Consider the following 18596-nt stretch of genomic DNA (forward strand, 5'->3'; position numbering starts at 1 on the left):
TGGGAATAGCTTTCCACTATGGTTGGATCAGTTTATAGCTCCATCAACAGTGAATTAGTGACCCAATTTTTCCACATCTTATCCATCATTTGTCATTTCCCTCTTATGTCATATTAGTCACACCCCAAAATTGTTTTAATCTGCATTTCTCTAATCAATAGTGATTTTGAACATTTTTTCATGAGTAGAGCAAGCTTTGATTTTTTCATCTGAAAATTTCCTGTCAAGAACCTCTTTCAATACAATGAAATGTGTTGTAATTTAATGTATAATTAATAATATTCTTTTTTATTTATTCACTAAATGTTTACAATAATTACAATTCTAACTATGCCCTCCAAAATTCCAAATTAATATTTACATTATACAGTTACAAAATTTTTTTATTCTGCCTATAAACTCTAAATGTAAAAAATTTAAATTAAAATGATAAAATCATTACAAATATTTTATTTGGAACATTCTGTAAGAATTAAAATAAATAATCTGGTAAAACTGTATAGGCTTATTATTAATTATAAGACTTCATGTTAAACTTATTTATTTTGTAAACTTTTTAATATAAATAGCATTTTTAATGAAATAAGTTATAATTTAGAAGATGCTTAACAAAATATAAAAATCATTTATAAGCATAATTTCAGAGCTGATTCCACATAAAGCTTATCCCTAAATCTCAAAAGATTTACATGAACTGATGCAAAGTAAGGTGTGCAGAACCAGGAGAACACTGTACAGGGCAACAACAATATTTTTTTGATGAACTGTGAATGACCTAGTTATTCTCAGTAATGCAGTGATCCAAGACAATCCCGGAGACTCGTGATGAAAAATACCATCTGCCCTTTGTGAAAAAAATGATGAGGTCTGAATGCAGACTGAAACATACTATATTTTATTTTCTTTCTTTTATTTTCACTTTAGACCTCTTCCACAAAATGACTAATATGGAAAAATGTTTTACATGATTGCACATATATATAAAATCTATATCAGACTGCTTACCTTCTCAGGGAGAGAAGAGGGTAGGGAGAAAGCGAAGGAGGGAGAGTCAGAAGAAGGAAGAGTATTTGGAACTCAAAATTTAAAAAACAGAATGTTAAAAAATTGTTTTTACATTTAATAGGGAAATAATATATTATTAAAATAAATTTATTTCTATATTTTTATTTAAAACAAGAATAAAGTGACAACACTTACTAACACAAATGTGTGTTGGAAAATGTTAGGCGAATTTATGAGCTTAGGGATGGAAATAATTTGTTAACCAATCAGTGTAAATGAATACTTAATTATAATATAAAATATTTATTTTTTACTGCCTAATGATAAGCACTGTTAAATGATTGACATATTTAAAGCATATAGCACTTTGTTGTTGTTTTTTTAAGTGTTAATACAGAAACTAATCTTTGTGAGGAAATAATCTCTTCATACATGATTTTTTCTCTTCTACCACTAGCAGAGCAGGTACAAGTTCACAAAAACCCTTTTGAATAGCTGACTGTATTGCCAATCAGATCATTTGAAAATCCATCAGATGAAAGAATAGTGAACAAAAGATAAATATAAGTTGAAAAACAGCCTTAATACTATAATGAGTGGTCATATAAGGTTCATTTCTGTGGAACATTTGTGATAATCCCTAGTGATTTCAAGATGGTTCCTATGTACATGCCTAATAAGCATGATTTTTAAAAAGCCTGATATTTGTGCTTTGAGAATGCCAATATTTGTAACACCTCAATCACATGATTACACAGTTAATGAAGTTTAAGTACCTGGTAATGGAAGGGAATAAAGGAATTACTTTGTTGTAGCCTATAAGACATGAATGAAAGTACATACATACATCTGACCATCTGTTAGGAATCAATCTGTGCTCAAATGTCAAATCCTTGTGGCAATTTGGAAACAATTTGATGGCAAATTGAGAAACTGCAAGATCATGTTGTGTTTAGTCAGAAGTTGTCATAGTTTGATGCACCAATACCAAATTGTTACGTGCATGATCTTGATGGTTTTAAATCATCTCAGAAACAAACCTTCAATATTTCAAACATGGAATGACTTGTCATAGAGGAAAATATATATCTGTAACATAACTTGACAATTATTTACTCTTTCAATTGTCAGTAAAGAAATTTTAGCACAACCCCTTAAATTACTAAATAGGAACCACAGTTACATAGTACAGTGAGTTCCTCACTGAACCCATTTGCAACATAATTAACTGCTATTTATAATGCCATCAGTGTGGTACTACCTTTTTTACTTTGAAAATATCTAAAAAGAGCCACTTCATTTCTGATAGATAGGTCTGTTGCTATTGCTGCTTCCTATGATTCCACAGTTTTGCAAATTCAGAGTTATAACTAAGGGAAGTTTTGCTTTATGGTAGGGAATTTAGAAGGGATTGACAAGTAGTGGCCTTTTCCCAGGGAGTGTTTTTTCCCCCATGCCATGGCAGGGGTGGAAACCTTGTCCTCTTAGTGGCAGATTAATGTCTTTATGGTGTCCAGACAGGAAGGGGGAGAGTCATTTCTGATTGCTGGTTGCTAAATCCCAGTAAATCTATCCATTCATTTACTGAGCCTAAAAATGTTATTTTCTATGACTCTGTACCAAATTGTTTCATGCCATGGTTTTATGTATCTTTTCAAACTTTACTATTTCAATTTAGCGTGCCACTCGCCTGCTACTTGGCTTTCCTCTTATCTTCCTAAGTAGATATTCTTTAGATATTCATGTCTAGAAAAATAAAAAAAGAGATATGGACAAGATGCCTGGCCTCAAGGTTATCAAAAAATAGTTTTCATTTTCTGAAGAAAAAAAAATCTGAGTTATCAGATCAGTCACCTAAGAATAAATATTCTTTTAGTGATGGTAGACTGAATGCCTGATCTTATTCCTGCCCCAACCTGCCCAAAGATCTAGTCATACCATTGGAATAGATATAACTTATATATGATACTGAAGGAGATACTGGAGGAATGAAATTGACTAATGGTGATGGGCTTAAAGGGGTAGCTAGATGGCACAGTGGATAGAAAACTGGGTTTGGAGTCAGAAATACTCATCTTCCTGAGTTCAAATCCAGCCTCAGACACTGACCAGCTGTGTGACCTTGGGCAAGTTACTTAACCCTGTTTGTCTTGGTTTCCAATCCATCAAATAAACTGGAGAGGCAAATGACAAAGCATTCCAGTATCTTTACCAAAAAAATCTCAGTGGGGTCCCAAAGAGGAGTTGGACACAACTGAACAACTACAATGATGTCTCAGAGTTATAAGGATGGACTCTGCCAGAACTCGAACTTAGAATTTGAGGCCCAAATTTCAGAGGAGAAATATGTCTCAGAAAGATGCTGTCTGACAAGGAAAGTCAAGGAAGTTTTCGAACTATCAGAAGTACTTGAAACCAGGCCAACACTGTCTAATTCTGAGTGGTGGGAAACCTTGAACATGTGAAGCAGATCATTGCTCTTTGTGCAGTAAAAAATTAACAGAGCAAAATGCCTTATCAAATCACAAATATAACTTCAGTGAAACTGGACAAGGCCAACCAACTGTCTCAGATAGACAAAAGAAATCTTCTTCATCCTCATTTATCTGTGTAATTTATCTCATGTTAATATGGAGGAGACTTTGGATTTCAAAGGTCACCTGAGTGGAGCACAAGTGTACCATCTCCTATCAAGTTAGAAAGGCTTCAGACATTGTCCCAAAGAGAGTCTATGGCTGTTCCCTGAAGACCCATCTAGCTGCATACAAAAACAGCAATGCGGGAGCCTAGATCTGGAATCAGAGGCTCTAGATTTGAATTTTAATTCTGCCATTTAGTCTGCTCTTAGGCAAGGTATTCAACCTCTCTAGGCCTTAATTCTCTCCACTATATAATGAGATGTTGAGCTGGGGGACCTCTTAAGATCCCTTTCGACTCTAAAGCTACCAGCCAATAATAATTAAAAAATGTTTATTAAAAGTCTATTTCATACAATTATGTTTTATATTGGGGACACAAAGAAGAAAATGAAAAATAATTGCTGCCCTTGAAAAAGACATTCACCGGAAAGCTGGCTATAAGGGAAAGAATATTTTGGCCATGTGTTCAAACAGGAAAAAAATCAATGCTTGTTGGTCCTTCCCCAATCTTGAAAAAAAAAATGGTTTCATAATTATATTTTTAATAGACCTTGTTTAAAGGTGGTCAATTCATCACGTGGATCTATTCCTACTTGATCACATAACTTTCAATTGTTATAAAGTTATAAAAATGTGTCTGTTTTATCCTAATTTCTGCTCCCTGGAACGAGGTAAGCTCTTGCTCTGTGGTGAAGATGTCTTCCTTGTTCCCAAGCCAACCTTATAGCAGCCAAAGCATCCACTAGCATTCATCAAAAGTGATGTGGGGCTTCTAGGTAGCTAAGTAGATTGAGAGCCAGGCCTAAAGGCAAAGAGGTCAAATTTAGCCTCAGGTACTTCCTAGTTGTGTGCCTCTGGGCAAGACACTTAACCCCATTTGCCTAGGCCTTATAGCTCTCTCCCTTAGAATCTGTATCTATTCTAAGAAAAAAGGTAAGAGTTTGTTTTTTTAAAAGTGATATTATGTATTTGATAATCAATTCCACCATTACTATACATTTACATTTTCATATTCTCTACTCTGAATAACATTTCTTTCCACAAATCTAAGGAGGATGCTTTCCTTTTTTTGGCTCCTGAATCACAATCCCAGTAGAGATACTAGATTTAATAGACTTATGCCATTAAAAAATGATTTTGTTCATGTTAAATGGAAAAATTGAGAATGAGGATCAATTAGATCCTCAACCTTTTTTGTCCTTTTAACGAACTCACTTCTACTACTCCTTTGCTACTACTCAGAGAAACTCCAAAGGAAGAATTAGAAAGAAACCTCCTAAAGAGCAAATGGGCCCCACAGGATCAAGTCCGAAGTCATCCTGCTTGATGTGTCTCAGAGAAGTAGTTGGAAATATTAAAACATGGTATACAGACAAAACTACAGAATAGTAAAATAGGCTCTAGTGTTACATTTGTACTAATTGTTATTATGAATGAAGACAAAAATGCCTAAAATGCTTTTAAATTTTATTCTCATCCCATTGAATGGTTCTATCAAGAACTCAGTTCAGCTCTTTTTTAGGAACAGAGGGCTCCTTTGGGAATTAGAAAATATTTCCCATTAGAATACAGGTCTTTGTTGAAAAAAAATTTTTTTAAAAGAGAGAAAGGGATAGAAAAAATGTTTTCCCAAGTAAGAAAGCTTCTGTTCTATTTAATACAAACAAATGTGAAATCTGGAAAGGTTCCAGTTAGCTTTCTTGAAGAATTCTAATGTCTTGTGCTTAAGTCTCCTTGCTAATACAAGCAAAGTGAAGGGAAGAATTAAGAAATGTGTTAGGTCAATTTATTCAACATAGATCATTTATATTATTTAGGATAGATGTATTTGTTTTAAAAATAAATACGATTCCCTTGATAACAGACTTTTAAAAAATGTCCTTAAGTCTCCATCCCACTTAATCTATAGACAGGGGGTTTTTAACCAACATTTATGAATCCACTAACGGGTCTATGGATAGATTTTAGGGGATACTGAATTTAAAATGGAGATAGAGAGGCAGATAAATTGCTTTGGTGTTACTTATTTCCTTTGTTAGAATCCCAGAGATATTTCTTTTCATGTTTGATTTAAGTAGTTTTAGGAGGGCAAAAATAATTCTTGTGGGTTGGAAGGTTTTAAAAAAGTATTTGAAAGACTGCATTAACCTTCCTTTATAAACATAATAATAGCTTTCTGGGACATTTCCCATTTCTCAGCAGTGTGTTTGTTGTGTGACCTTCCTTTGGGTCCTTTAACAGCACTCTGCAGGGGAGGAATCCAGGCCTCAGACTCGTTTGGTGCCTCCAAGAGTAATGAAGTCATGAATTAGGTAAACTTTTTTTCAGAACAAAGAAAAGGGATTAACTGCTAAATAAACACACACAACATTTTACTGAAAGGAAGAAAGTGCTCTAACACATTGGTTTTTTCCCATGTCTTGTCCCAACCCCACCACCACACAGAAAGTTTGGTTAGTTTTGTGTATTCATCAATATAAAGAGAGAGTAGAGTTCTAGGGTTTTTCTAGAACTTCGCATAGCAGAAAATGTCATCCCTACTGATGATAACAGTGATTAGACTGTTCTAGAGTTGTACTGGTAACATCTCAGAAATCTCTTTTTTTGCCTTCATTACCTGAGAAAAAACATGGATTCTTGAAGAATGTGTCACCACCATAGCTGGAATGTGTTGCACTTCCATTGGAAAATGAAATCCTATATATCTGGAAAAAAAGATTTGGTCTGGAACTGTCAGGCAATCTAGTTAAACTAGACTTCTTTTCCCAGAGTGAAGAGTGAGATACATATATAATACACATATATGTTATATATGTAGAAAAAAGCCCATTATTGGTACTGAGAGAAAAATAACCATAGAGCAGCAAAGAAATCTAACCCTTGTGTGCTTCTTTAGAATGTGCTGTTGGCCCACCCAATAAAACCATCTCGGTAGATAGACTAAACCAGGTTGAGGGTAACCAATTGGTCTCAAACCCAATCTCTGGAACTCAGTCACTCAAAGTGAGTCAGGGGACTTCTACCCCAAGCATATGAAAACCTCTCCTGGTGAAAAGGGTGGATGAGAACATTTTGTTCCAACAGCCACAAAGGCAGCTGAAGCAGGCACTGTGGAGTGCTTAGAGTTTGGTCAGACATTGAAGATGTCAAGGTCATCCACTGCATCCCAGGCCATCACCAGGCATCTAGACTTTTGTCTTGCCACTGAACTTTGATGACTCTGGAAGAGAAGGTAAGATTAATGACCGTGGAACCGCCTCACTTAAATCTAATTCATATGCAAGTTATCACTCCATAATGTTACTGGGAAGGATGGACAGCAATTAAACCCATCAGGATCTGTATATTGTAAGAAACTTAAGGTCTGCTTACTCTCTGCCAGTGCATTTGCAAACTTTTTCTTTACTTCTGATGATAAAATAGTCAGATCTGAAGATAAAATAGTCAGATAGTCTTGCTACAGATAACCAGTTCTTGGTAGGGCCTGATTTTGGCTATGCCAAGTCCTAAATCAGAACAAAAGGAACTCAGATCATTATGTCACAGATTTATGTTACAGACTCACAGAACGTTGGAGAAGGATGGAACATAGAACCTTACATACCATATCCTTTAGTCTAAACTGTAGAAAAACAGGAATCCCCATTAGAGCAGATATATAATAACCATTTAGTCCTTGCTGAAAGACCATCAGTGAGTGGAAACCCGTTATCTCCTGAGGTAGCCACTTTTGGATACCTCTTATTATTAGAAAGTTTTTTCTCCCTTACATTATACCTAAGTTTTCCCTTTTGCCATTCTCACTCATTGCTACACACTCTAGCTTCTGGAACCAAACAGGACAAATCCAATCCCTTTTTCACATAAGAAACCTCCAAAACTTGAAGACAGCTATGATGTCTTTGCTGTATTCTTTGTTTTATTATCAATAAACTATAATTAGATAAGTTCCCTCTGAGTATGAACTCTATCTCTTTTTCTTAGATTTACAAACAAGCTATTATAGATATCTCATATCTATTTTTTACTTACCATCACAGGAAAGATAAGGGGATATTTAATGTATGTCCCTCCGTCCCACCTTCCCTCTGCCCCAATCCCCAACCTACTGTTCCTTTGCCTCACCGTCTCCCTGTCCCATCCCCATCCCACTGTCCCTCCATCCCACCCCATCCCTCTGTCCCTCCGTATTCAAATAAGTAAAAAGTTAAACTTTGTGAAAAGAACTCAAAAGTCAGCAGATGACCCACAAGGACTAGAAATGTAGAGATATTTTTAAAAGTTTAGTAACTCATAAATGCACATAAGGTATTATTCTTAGCCTTTTTTCCAGGTAAGTTTATATTTAAAAAATTAGAATAAGTAGTTTGCAATTTTTATGGATACTAGCCAATGGGGTTTATCTTGGAGAATGCATAGTTTGCTCTGCTGCTGGCAATCTGAGTAGAGGCTTGGTGTGAACCTGCTTCTGGAATTGCATGGTGGTCTATTAAAGGAATGCTAGTTTCTTACTTCAAAGGGAAGATCAAAGCCATTAGCTGGAGTTCCTTTAGCTTTCTTCTTTTACCTCTCAAAGATCAGAATGATCCCCTGGACTAAAATGCTGTAGGGTAAGTCAGCTCAGGAGGGATAGGAGATGCTTAGGAATGAAATCCTAAAGACTCAAAGGGAAACAATTACATTGTGGAGATAAATGGGATTCATCTCAAGAGACCAATGTGGATTCACAGGGAACTCATCTTACTCAACATGACATTTTTTAAAAGAAATGTACAAAAAAAGGGAAGATAGCCATGTCACAAAAGATGAATATGTATAAGAGCATACTCTAAAGCTCAGGATGAACTGACCCTGGCGAGGGAAACTAAGGACAAAGGAAGGGTTTTTTATAAAGGCTATTTGGGGAGAAAAAGAATGAACAAAAAGATGTTGGGACTTCTGTTTGTGGTGGATGGGAATATGGAAACCCACCACAGAGGAAAGGAAAAGCTGCCTCACTTTTATTTGGTTTCTCTTGTCTTTACAAAGAAGAATGGACCATATACTTGAAGTGACAGAATAAAGATAATTAATGGAGAGTTGTTAATGGGGAGATAAGTAACAAGATAATAAGACAGAATTTAGCTGCCCTTGATGAATTCAAGTCACCTTGTTCATATGAACTACATGCTTGTCCCTGAAAGAATTGGCAGGTTTGATTTATTAAGTGATTAATTAAGTCTGTGATATTTGAATAATCCAGGAATCTGGAGAAGAAACAAGATTAGAGAAAGGCAAAACAATTTCCTAATTTTCAGAAAGGAAAGAGAATAGTCTTCATACTATAGGACAAGAGACCTGATGATTCTGGGGAAATAATGAAACAGATCACTAAAGACAAGCAGTTAGAAAGGGAATCAACACATCTATTTCATACATATTCAATTTCTCCTTCTCCAATGGACTCCAACCAATATGCCTATGAATATTCATGTTTCCCTAATCCTAAAAAAATCTTTCCTTTACCCTTCTACCCCATCCAGCTATGATCTCATGTCTTTCCAATCCCTGATTGTCAAGTTATTGATGAGACATAGATTCAAATCTGATCCTAGACAGTAGCTGGGTGACCTTGGATAAATCACCTAACTTCTCTTTGGGTCAAATCTTAAAATTCTCTCTTAGGTCTTCTTTCCTCTTTTTTTTTTTTTCTCAACTCCATGGTTTCTAATCATACCATGTCACAAAACAAGGTCCTCATTGACATTTTAAAAGCCAAATCATTTAATTTGATTGTGGATTATTATTTGTCATTTTATTAATATTGTTTGGCTCTAGTTTTATGCGGTTAGAAAATTGTTTAAACCCCAAAAAATCACTATAGAGGTCAAGCTAACTTCAGAGTCACTCTAGGGAAGCTAATCTTATTTCTGGTTCTGTCTCCTTATTGCTTCATTATCATCTTTGTGACCCTTTAAAATGGGTCAAATTCTGAAGTTCTCTCCTAGGTCTTCTTTTCTTTATTCTCAGAAGCCTTGACAATCTCATTCACTTCCATAGCTTCATCTATCATGTAGACAGAGATGACTCCTCTCTATGCCTCTAAGTCCTAAAATTCCTCCTGAGTTGTTGTGCCACACAACCACACAACACACAACATAACCACACAATCTAAGACAACCTTAGGTAATTGCTGTAAAATCATTCTTTTTTTTTTTAATGAAATTTTATTTTCCTTTCTCCCTCATCTTTCCATCCCTCCTAATGAGAAGTCAAGGAAATCAAAACCCTGGTTACAGTTAAGCTTTACGTATTATAGTCAAGCAAAACAAATTCCCACATTGTTCATTTCCAGAAATTATGTCTCATATCATACTCTGAATTTCTCTGTCAGGAGGTAGCATGTTTCTCATTGAGTCTTCTGGAATTGTGGTTGGTTATTGTTTTGATAAGATTACCTAAGTCTCAGAATTGTTTGTCACTACAATATTGTTCTTGTTAGACTATTCTGGATCTGCTCTCTTCAATTTGCATCAGTTCATATAAGTCTTCACAGGTTTCTCTGAAATATCTCCTTCGTCATTTCTTATAACATAGTGTTTCATCACCACATTGGTATGCCATAATTTATTTAACCTTTCCTCAATTAAAGGACATCTTTGCAGTTTCCATTTTTTTGTTACCACAAAAAGAACTACTATAAATGTTTATACATATGGGATTTTTACTCTTTCTTTGATCTCTTTAGGATTGTGAGAAGGGAATTTGTATTTTGATTTGATCAAGCAGGGATTTAGACTTCCCTTCCATTTGTTTTTTTTAATATTTTTATTTTTATTTTGAATATTTTCCCATAGTTACATGTTTCATGTTCTTTCCCTCTACCCAAACCCCCGTAACCCCCCTTAGCCAACACACAATTCCACTGGGTTTTACATATATCATTAATCAAGACCCAATTCCATATTATTGATAGTTGAACTAGAGTTATCGATTAGTGTCCACATCCCCAATAATATTCCCATCAGCCCATGTGTTCAAGCAGTTTTTTTTCTTCTTCTGTGTTTCTCCTCCCACAGGTCTTCCTCTGAGTGTGGCTAGTTTTCTTTCTCATAAGTCCCTCAGCCTTGCTCTGGATCCTTGCATTGCTGCTAGTAGAGAATTCTGTTATGTTCGATTGTACTACAGTGTATCAGCCCTTCCATTTGTTTTGAATTTGGGTCAATCAGCAACCAGGGAATTGATCCTACAGGCACTGCCTCCCTGGATGGTGCCAGGCTAATTGAGGAACTGTGATTGGTTCCTGGGGAGTGATGTAAGAGAGCTAGTGGGTGTAGTGAGGATTTATAAGATGAGACCCACAGGAAGTTGTGTGGGGGTTGCATTTTTTGAGACAGAAACTGAGTTGTTAGGCTCTGGATTATTAAGCTAGGAAATTCTTCACCTCCTTTCTATATTTCTCTCTTATTTTTCTTTTCCTTACTAATAATCTAACTATTAACAATCTTGTGACTTAAGGGCTAATTACAATTTTAGTGATCACCCATTCTAATTATTACAGGATAATATTAGATATAAGATATATGCAATGTAACTAATAGCAATGTTTTTGGGGTTATAAAATTACTGACAAAGACATACTAGATAGATTAAACAAAGGTGGTCACCAATAACTGTATTCTTCTTGTGTGTTATATTCTTTGAGGCCACAGAAATTTCCAAGAGAAAGAATGAAATTCTGGGTTCAGTATAGTTGCACATTGGGTATTGTTCATGTCTCCTCTTGAAGATGCCTTGATTTGTGGGTAAAATGGATTTAAGGGAAGCAATGTTGCACAAAATCATCAGCTTCACTCCATCTGTTCCAGAGTCATCTAAGTCTAATGGCAAGACAAAATTTAGGATGACTGGCAATGGCCCAGGATGCATTGGACAAACTTGGGCATCTTTGATATCTAATCAGGCTCTAAGAACTCCCCAGCATCCTCTTCTGCCACCTTTATGGTGGCTGGAACTAATTGTTTTCTTCTAACCCTTCTGCTAGAAGAAGTCTTTGCATGCTTGAGTTAGACACACTAATAACCCACCTACAGGTTTGAGGTCTACCAGGTTCCCTCAACTTGGGTTTGTTCTCCTAGCAAGACAGTTTTATTGGGGAGTGGCCACTGTATTTGCTACAGTTTCTTGGAGCCATAGGAGAGGGTTGGGTGAAAGGTAGTTGCCAAAAGTGAATGAAAAGCCCTGAAAAGGACTTGGAAAGCCTTCACAACAGAGATGGTAGCTCATCCTGGACAACTAGGTGGTGCCATAGTCCATAGAACACTAGTCCTCTCACCAGAGATGCTACATCCCTGTATAGGCCCCAGGCACAGGGTACAGGCACCTTGGTGAGTGATAGAAAGTTGTGTGTAAGCAACATAGGTAGGACAATTTGACTAGACCCCAGAGTGCCAGAAGAGGAATAAAGTGTAAAATACCTTGTAAATCTTATAATGTCAGGCATTATTATAGAGGAGTAAGATGTAATTAATTTGGAAAAGTAGAATGGAGCCAATTGAGGATGTGATGAATGGAGGAATTTGTTTTTGATTCCAGAGGAAACAGGGATCTAAGAAGTCACACCATTATAGAATCACAGAATTTCAGTATAAGCAGGGATTTCAGACCATCTAGTTCATATATGAAACAGACTCCTTTCTACAAAGAACCTCACAAGTAGTTATCCAGCTTTTGCTCAAAGGCCTCCCCTATGAGGACAAACCTCCAAATTCCACATATCCCAATTTGCTTCTCATAGTAAAAACCCTTCATTTTGTACATGAGAAATTGAGGCCCACAGAACAAAAATTACTTGTTTAAGATCACATAGCAGAATAATTAAGATTTAAACTAAGGTCCCTTTGATTCTAAACCTAGTGCAATCTTTTTCTTTTAAGTTCTATTAATCCTTGCTTTTACTACTTTCCCCAAATTCCCCATACTCCAGTGGAACCCTTCCTTGAAACAAAGAAGTACAACTAAACAAGTCAGGTTAACACTGTAAGAGTTAAAATTGGTTCTGGTCAAATTAAGAGTTATAAAAAGTTATTGTGGCTGCCGTTTATAAAAATTAACTCTTAGGTCACGAGGCTATTAGTAGCTTTATTAGCTTTATTACAGTAAAGTAGAGATAGTAAAAAGAGAGAAATGTAGGAAGGAGGTAGAAAATATTGCCTAGCTAAATACCCTGAGTCTGGACCAGAGTGCCTCCAGATTGCAAGTGCAAATCCAAATGTGAATATCACCAGCCCATGAGGGTGTCTCTAGCCAAGTGTTTTACCAACCAAAAGGCTGAGACCAAAGAGGTTGAGCTGCAAAAGGCAGTCTCTAATGTGGAGACAAGAGTCTCACCAGAGTAAGTGTCCCTTTTCAGCCCGAGTCACCAACATGGGAATCTGAATCTGAATGTCCACCAGAATCCAAAGTCTAAACCAGGAAGCCAAAATCAGAAGTCACATCAGAAATGAGAATCCAAAATGGGAATGCCTGACTTCCTGTTGGGTCTCACCTTATAAGCACTTTTCTCTACCCAACAGTTCTCCCATGTCACATCTCAGGAACCAATCACAGTTCCTTAATTTGTCTAGCACTGCCCAGGGAGGGGAGTGCTAGTGAGATCCATTTCTGGTCTTTGAGGGTTTGAGCTTCCTTTTCTAGTAAAAGATTCTTCAAATGCCTGACTAAGTATGAAAGGAGGGGTACTCCAAGTTCTTGATTGATTAAGTTAAAATAAATAAAGAGAGTTAAAAATTCCCTTTCTATGTCTGACAGCATATGCCTGATTCCACATCTATAGCCTACCATTTTCCAGCTAAAAAGAGGAGGTATATATCATGGAATTCACTGAATCACAATTAATCACTGAATACAATTTACTGAAATCACAATTATTATCCAGTATCTTTTCACTGGGGAAGCTAGATGGCATGGTGGATAGAATGCTGGGTCTGAGGTCACGAATACTCATCTTCTTGAATTCAAATCTGATCTCAAATACTTATTAGCCGTGTGACCCTGGGCAAGTCACTTAACCTCATTTGCCTCTGTTTTCTCATCTGTAAAAAGATCTGGTAAAGAAAATGACAAACCACTCCCGTATCTTTGCTAAGAAAACCTCAAAAGGAGTCACCAAGAGTTGGAAGTGACTGAAATTACTGAACAATGGTCTTTTCACTACTCTATCGACCAGGTAAAGGCAATACTACCCTTTTTCCTTTCCTTTCCTTTCATGATCATAATCTAAAGGCGTGAGGAATATGAAAATGGGGCTACCTTCTTACAAAAGAGCTGGAGACACCTGGTCTAAATCAATCAAGATTTTGCTAACCCACCCTGCTCATTAGGTGACTAATGTGCTAGATCAACATAGAAAGGAATGGATGGTAGTCTAAAAAGGGTAGCATAAACAACTGACTCCACTGACTTTCACTCAAGGGTCAAGTGTAAAAGAAACTTTATAAATTTAATCTCTTGATGTGTTAATGATTGCTAATGAGCTTAATGCTTTTTCCTCAGGGAATGTAATAGAAGTCAGCCTTGGGGAAACCATATATTAATTCAATGAAATGGATTTCTGAAATTCATGTACCCAGAAAGAGAATGGGGGTGGAGGAGATAATTTTAGAGAGCTGGGCTTTATCTACACACTTAAATTATACACCATCTTCACATAGGATCTAGTGATATGTTAGAAAGTGTTCTGACTTTTGTCTCAGAGGAACTTTAGTCTCAGAGTAAAAATTCTAACTTGGACAACAGCTACCTCTGTGATTCAGAATAGGTCACTCAGTATTTCTAGGTTTTGCTTTCCTTATTTATAACATGAGAGGAATGGGGTTTTTAAAGATTTGTGTGATCTCAGAGAGAAAGTAGTCCTGTCCAGTGAAAAGGAAATTACCTTTATTACTTTTACATCAATGATTATAAAACAAAAAGTCACATATAATATTTTAGAATTAGACCCAGTTAGTAAATTGTGTATAACATATCAATTATAATAAAATAATATTAACCAATAGTGGTAGAAAAGATAACTATAGTGTGAGGCATTAGAATGGTGGTGGAAAACCTATAACACGTGTATCAGCACTAACACATGTAGCCATTTTCGATGATATGCAGATGCACGTGGCCACATACAGAGAAGAATGGGGCTGCATGCCGAGGATGAAACATTTGCTGTAGGGTAGTGTAGACACTATATGCACTATAGATGACAATTCAACCTATATTAATTTACCTGTTTTGGTTTATTAAATACAATTATATATTACAATTTTACATTTTTGTTATTTAAACTATAAATATCATGAAATTATGGTTTTTTTTCTTGAAGTGACAAACCATCTGAGTTATGCTCAGTTTTTTTGGTGAATTTTGACACACCAAGCTCAAAAGGTTGCTCATCACTGTATTAGATTATAGCTACCAAGAAAATTAAGAGCTTCTGTTATCAACTTTGGAATGTTGTATTCAGCTTCACTGAATCCTGATTCCTGATAAAAAATAGCAAACACAATCAATGACTCAACAGTAGAAATTAGGAATTTATTACAAGGACAAGATGTTATTTGATTTTTTTGAAGGATTTATATTCACTATAGGTTCCTCAGAGGTTAAGCCTGGTTATGTCAGTCTCTTATTTGTAGTATCAATGAGATAACTGAAAAATTTTGTCCTGATCTGATACTTTCCCATATTTTCTGTTGTTTCTTTCACACTACAATGATGAATGGTGCTTGTGACATACCATTAATCATATTCTCTAGAGAGTGAGACATTTAACAGAGGCCTTGATCTTTGTAAATCCTTCCAATGTCTAAGCAAGAAGTCTCAATAGGAGCTAAATCACTAGGACAAGAGCAATTGGAGGCTGCCTGTCTTAAACCTTTATTGGAATTTATTCACTCTCTTAGCAAATATTTCCTAAACTTTAGTAGCATATTCTGTACATTTGGTTTTATTAATCTCTTATGTTAATTGACTGTCAAAAGCCCATAAAATAGACTATTATACATCCAAACAAAGTCTTTGCCACAGGCTGGGTGTGGTGAGACCTCCAGTCCTAAATTCTACAATTAAAGATAGATTTTTAACTCACAATGATGTCCCAGATTTTCTTAATTCCTACCACTGGACAGATACACTTGGTTAACTACAAATTTCCCAAACCATTGGGTCTTCTAGCAAGATGGATAGATACATAAAAAATACATAGATCATATATTGTATATACAAGGACATAAAAATGGTTCACTATATCTGTCTATCCTGCTGGAAGATCTAATGGATTGGGAAATTTTTAAATAGCCAACCTTGCCTTTTGATAATTTTTAGTTTATGACTAGTCAGGGCTGCCCATTCCCCAAAATATATCTTCACTGTCATTCTCTTTAATGAAGTCCGTAATTGTTTCTATGATTTCTTTTTTGACTCACTAGTTTTGAAGAATTAGATTACTTAGTTTCCAACTAATTTTAAATTTGCCTTTCCATGGACCCTTTTTAAGCATAATTTTTATTGCATTATGATCCAAAAAAGTTGTATTTATTATTTCTTCTTTTCTGCATTTGTTTGCAATATTTCTATGCCCTAGTACATGGTCTATGTATACCATGTACTGCTGAGAAGGTATATTCCTTTTTATTCCTATTCAGTTTTCTCCAGATATCTATTAACTCTAATTTTTCTAGCATTTCATTCACTTCCCTTATTTCTTTCTTATTTATTTTCAGTTAGATTTATCTAGTTCTGAAAGGGGAAGGTTGAGATCACCCACTAATATGGTCATAATATCTATTTCCTCCTTGAGCTCCTTTAATTTTTTGTTTAGAAATCTAGATGCTATGCCATTTGGTGCATACATGTTTAGTATTGATATTACTTCATTGTTTATAGTACCCTTTATTAGAATGTAGTTTCCTTCCTTATCTCTTTTAATTAGATCAGTTTCTACTTTAGCTTTGTCTGGTATCATGACTGCTACTCTTGCTTTTTTTACTTTGGATGAAGCATAATAAATTCTGTTCTAGCCTTTTACATCTTTGTGAGTCACCTTGCCTCAAATGTGTTTCTTGTAAACAACATATAGTAGGATTCTGTTTTTTAATCTACTCTGTGTAATGCAGGATTGAAGCAAGATCTCTTGCATTTGCAAAATTACCCTAGGCAATCCTGGTAGTTCAGGGAATAGAACTTTGACCCAGCAAGGGCCTGTCTCAAGACCTGGCTGTTGGAGCTGGGACTATAAATATCCCTGAAGAACCAACCTGGGGGTTCTGATTTCCTTGACCTCACCCAGACAACAGTCAAGTCTTGAGACAGGCCCTTGCTGGCTCAAAGTTCCATTCACCTAACAGCCAGGATTGCCTAGGGTGATTTTGCAAATGCAAGAGATCTTGCATCAATCCTGCATTATATCTTCCATCCACTTCTGTTTAATAGGTGAGTTCATCCCATTCACATTCAGCATTATGATTCCTAACTGTGTATTGCCCTTCTTCATATTATCCCCTTTAAATACTGCTCTATCCCTTGCTTTCTGTTCCTCCTCACCAGTGTTTTGATTTTTGTCAACTCCTCACTTCCTCTTCCCTCCAATTACATCCCTCTTCCCTTGTCTTATTCCCCTTCTACTTTTATGTGGGGTAAGATAGAATTCCATACCCACTGACTATACTTCTTTTACCCTCTCTGAGCCCTTTACAATGAGAGTAAAGTTTAAGTATTGCCATCACCACCCTTATTCTTTCCTCTCTATAATGATTTTTTACACCTCTTTATGTCATATAATTTACCCCATTCTGGGGATAAATTAGAAGCCTTCCCAATAAGATCAGGAGTGAAACAAGGATGCCCATTATCACCTCTATTATTCAACATAGTACTAGAAACACTAGCAGTAGCAATTAGAGAAGAAAAAGAAATTGAAGGTATCAAAATAGGCAATGAGGAGACTAAGCTATCACTCTTTGCAGATGATATGATGGTATACTTAAAAAATCCTAGAGAATCAACTAAGAAGCTTGTAGAAATAATCAACAACTTTAGCAAAGTTGCAGGATACAAAATAAATGCACATAAATCATCAGCATTTCTATATATTTCCAACACATTACAGCAGCAAGAGGTAGAAAGAGAAACACCATTCAAAATCACCCTAGACAATATAAAATACTTGGGAATCTATCTACCAAAACAAACACAGCAATTATACGAAAACAACTACAAAACACTTTCCAAACAAATAAAACCAGATCTCAACAATTGGAAAGCCATTGATTGTTCATGGGTAGGACGAGCTAACATAATAAAAATGACCATTCTACCCAAATTAATTTATCTATTTAGCACCATACCTTTCAAACTACCAAAAAACTTCTTTACTGAATTAGGAAAAACTATAACAAACTTCATATGGAATAATAAAGATCAAGAATATCAAGGGAAATAATGGGAAAAAATGTGAAGGAAGGGGGCCTAGCAGTACCAGATATTAAACTATACTATAAAGCAGCAGTCATTAAAACAATATGGTACTGGCTAAGAGATAGAGAGGAGGATCAGTGAGATAGACTTGGGGTTAATGACATCAGCAAGACAATATATTGTAAACCCAAAGAGCCCAACTTTTGGGACATGAATCCACTATTTGACAAAAACTGCTGGGAAATTTGGAAAACAATATGGGAGAGATTAGGTTTAGATCAACATCTCACACCCTACACCAAGATAAATTCAGAATGGGTGAATGACCTCAATATAAAGAGGGAAACTATAAATAAGTTAAGTGAACACAAAATAGTATACCTGTCAGATCTCTGGGAAAGGAAAGATTTTAAAACCAAGCAAGAGTTAGAGAAAATTACAAAATGTAAATTAAATGGTTTTTATTATATTAAGCTAAAAAGCTTTTGTACAAACAAAAACAATGTA

The sequence above is a fragment of the Gracilinanus agilis genome, chromosome 3 (genome assembly GCF_016433145.1).
Source record: "Gracilinanus agilis isolate LMUSP501 chromosome 3, AgileGrace, whole genome shotgun sequence".
In the NCBI taxonomy this organism is placed as follows: Eukaryota; Metazoa; Chordata; class Mammalia; order Didelphimorphia; family Didelphidae; genus Gracilinanus; species Gracilinanus agilis.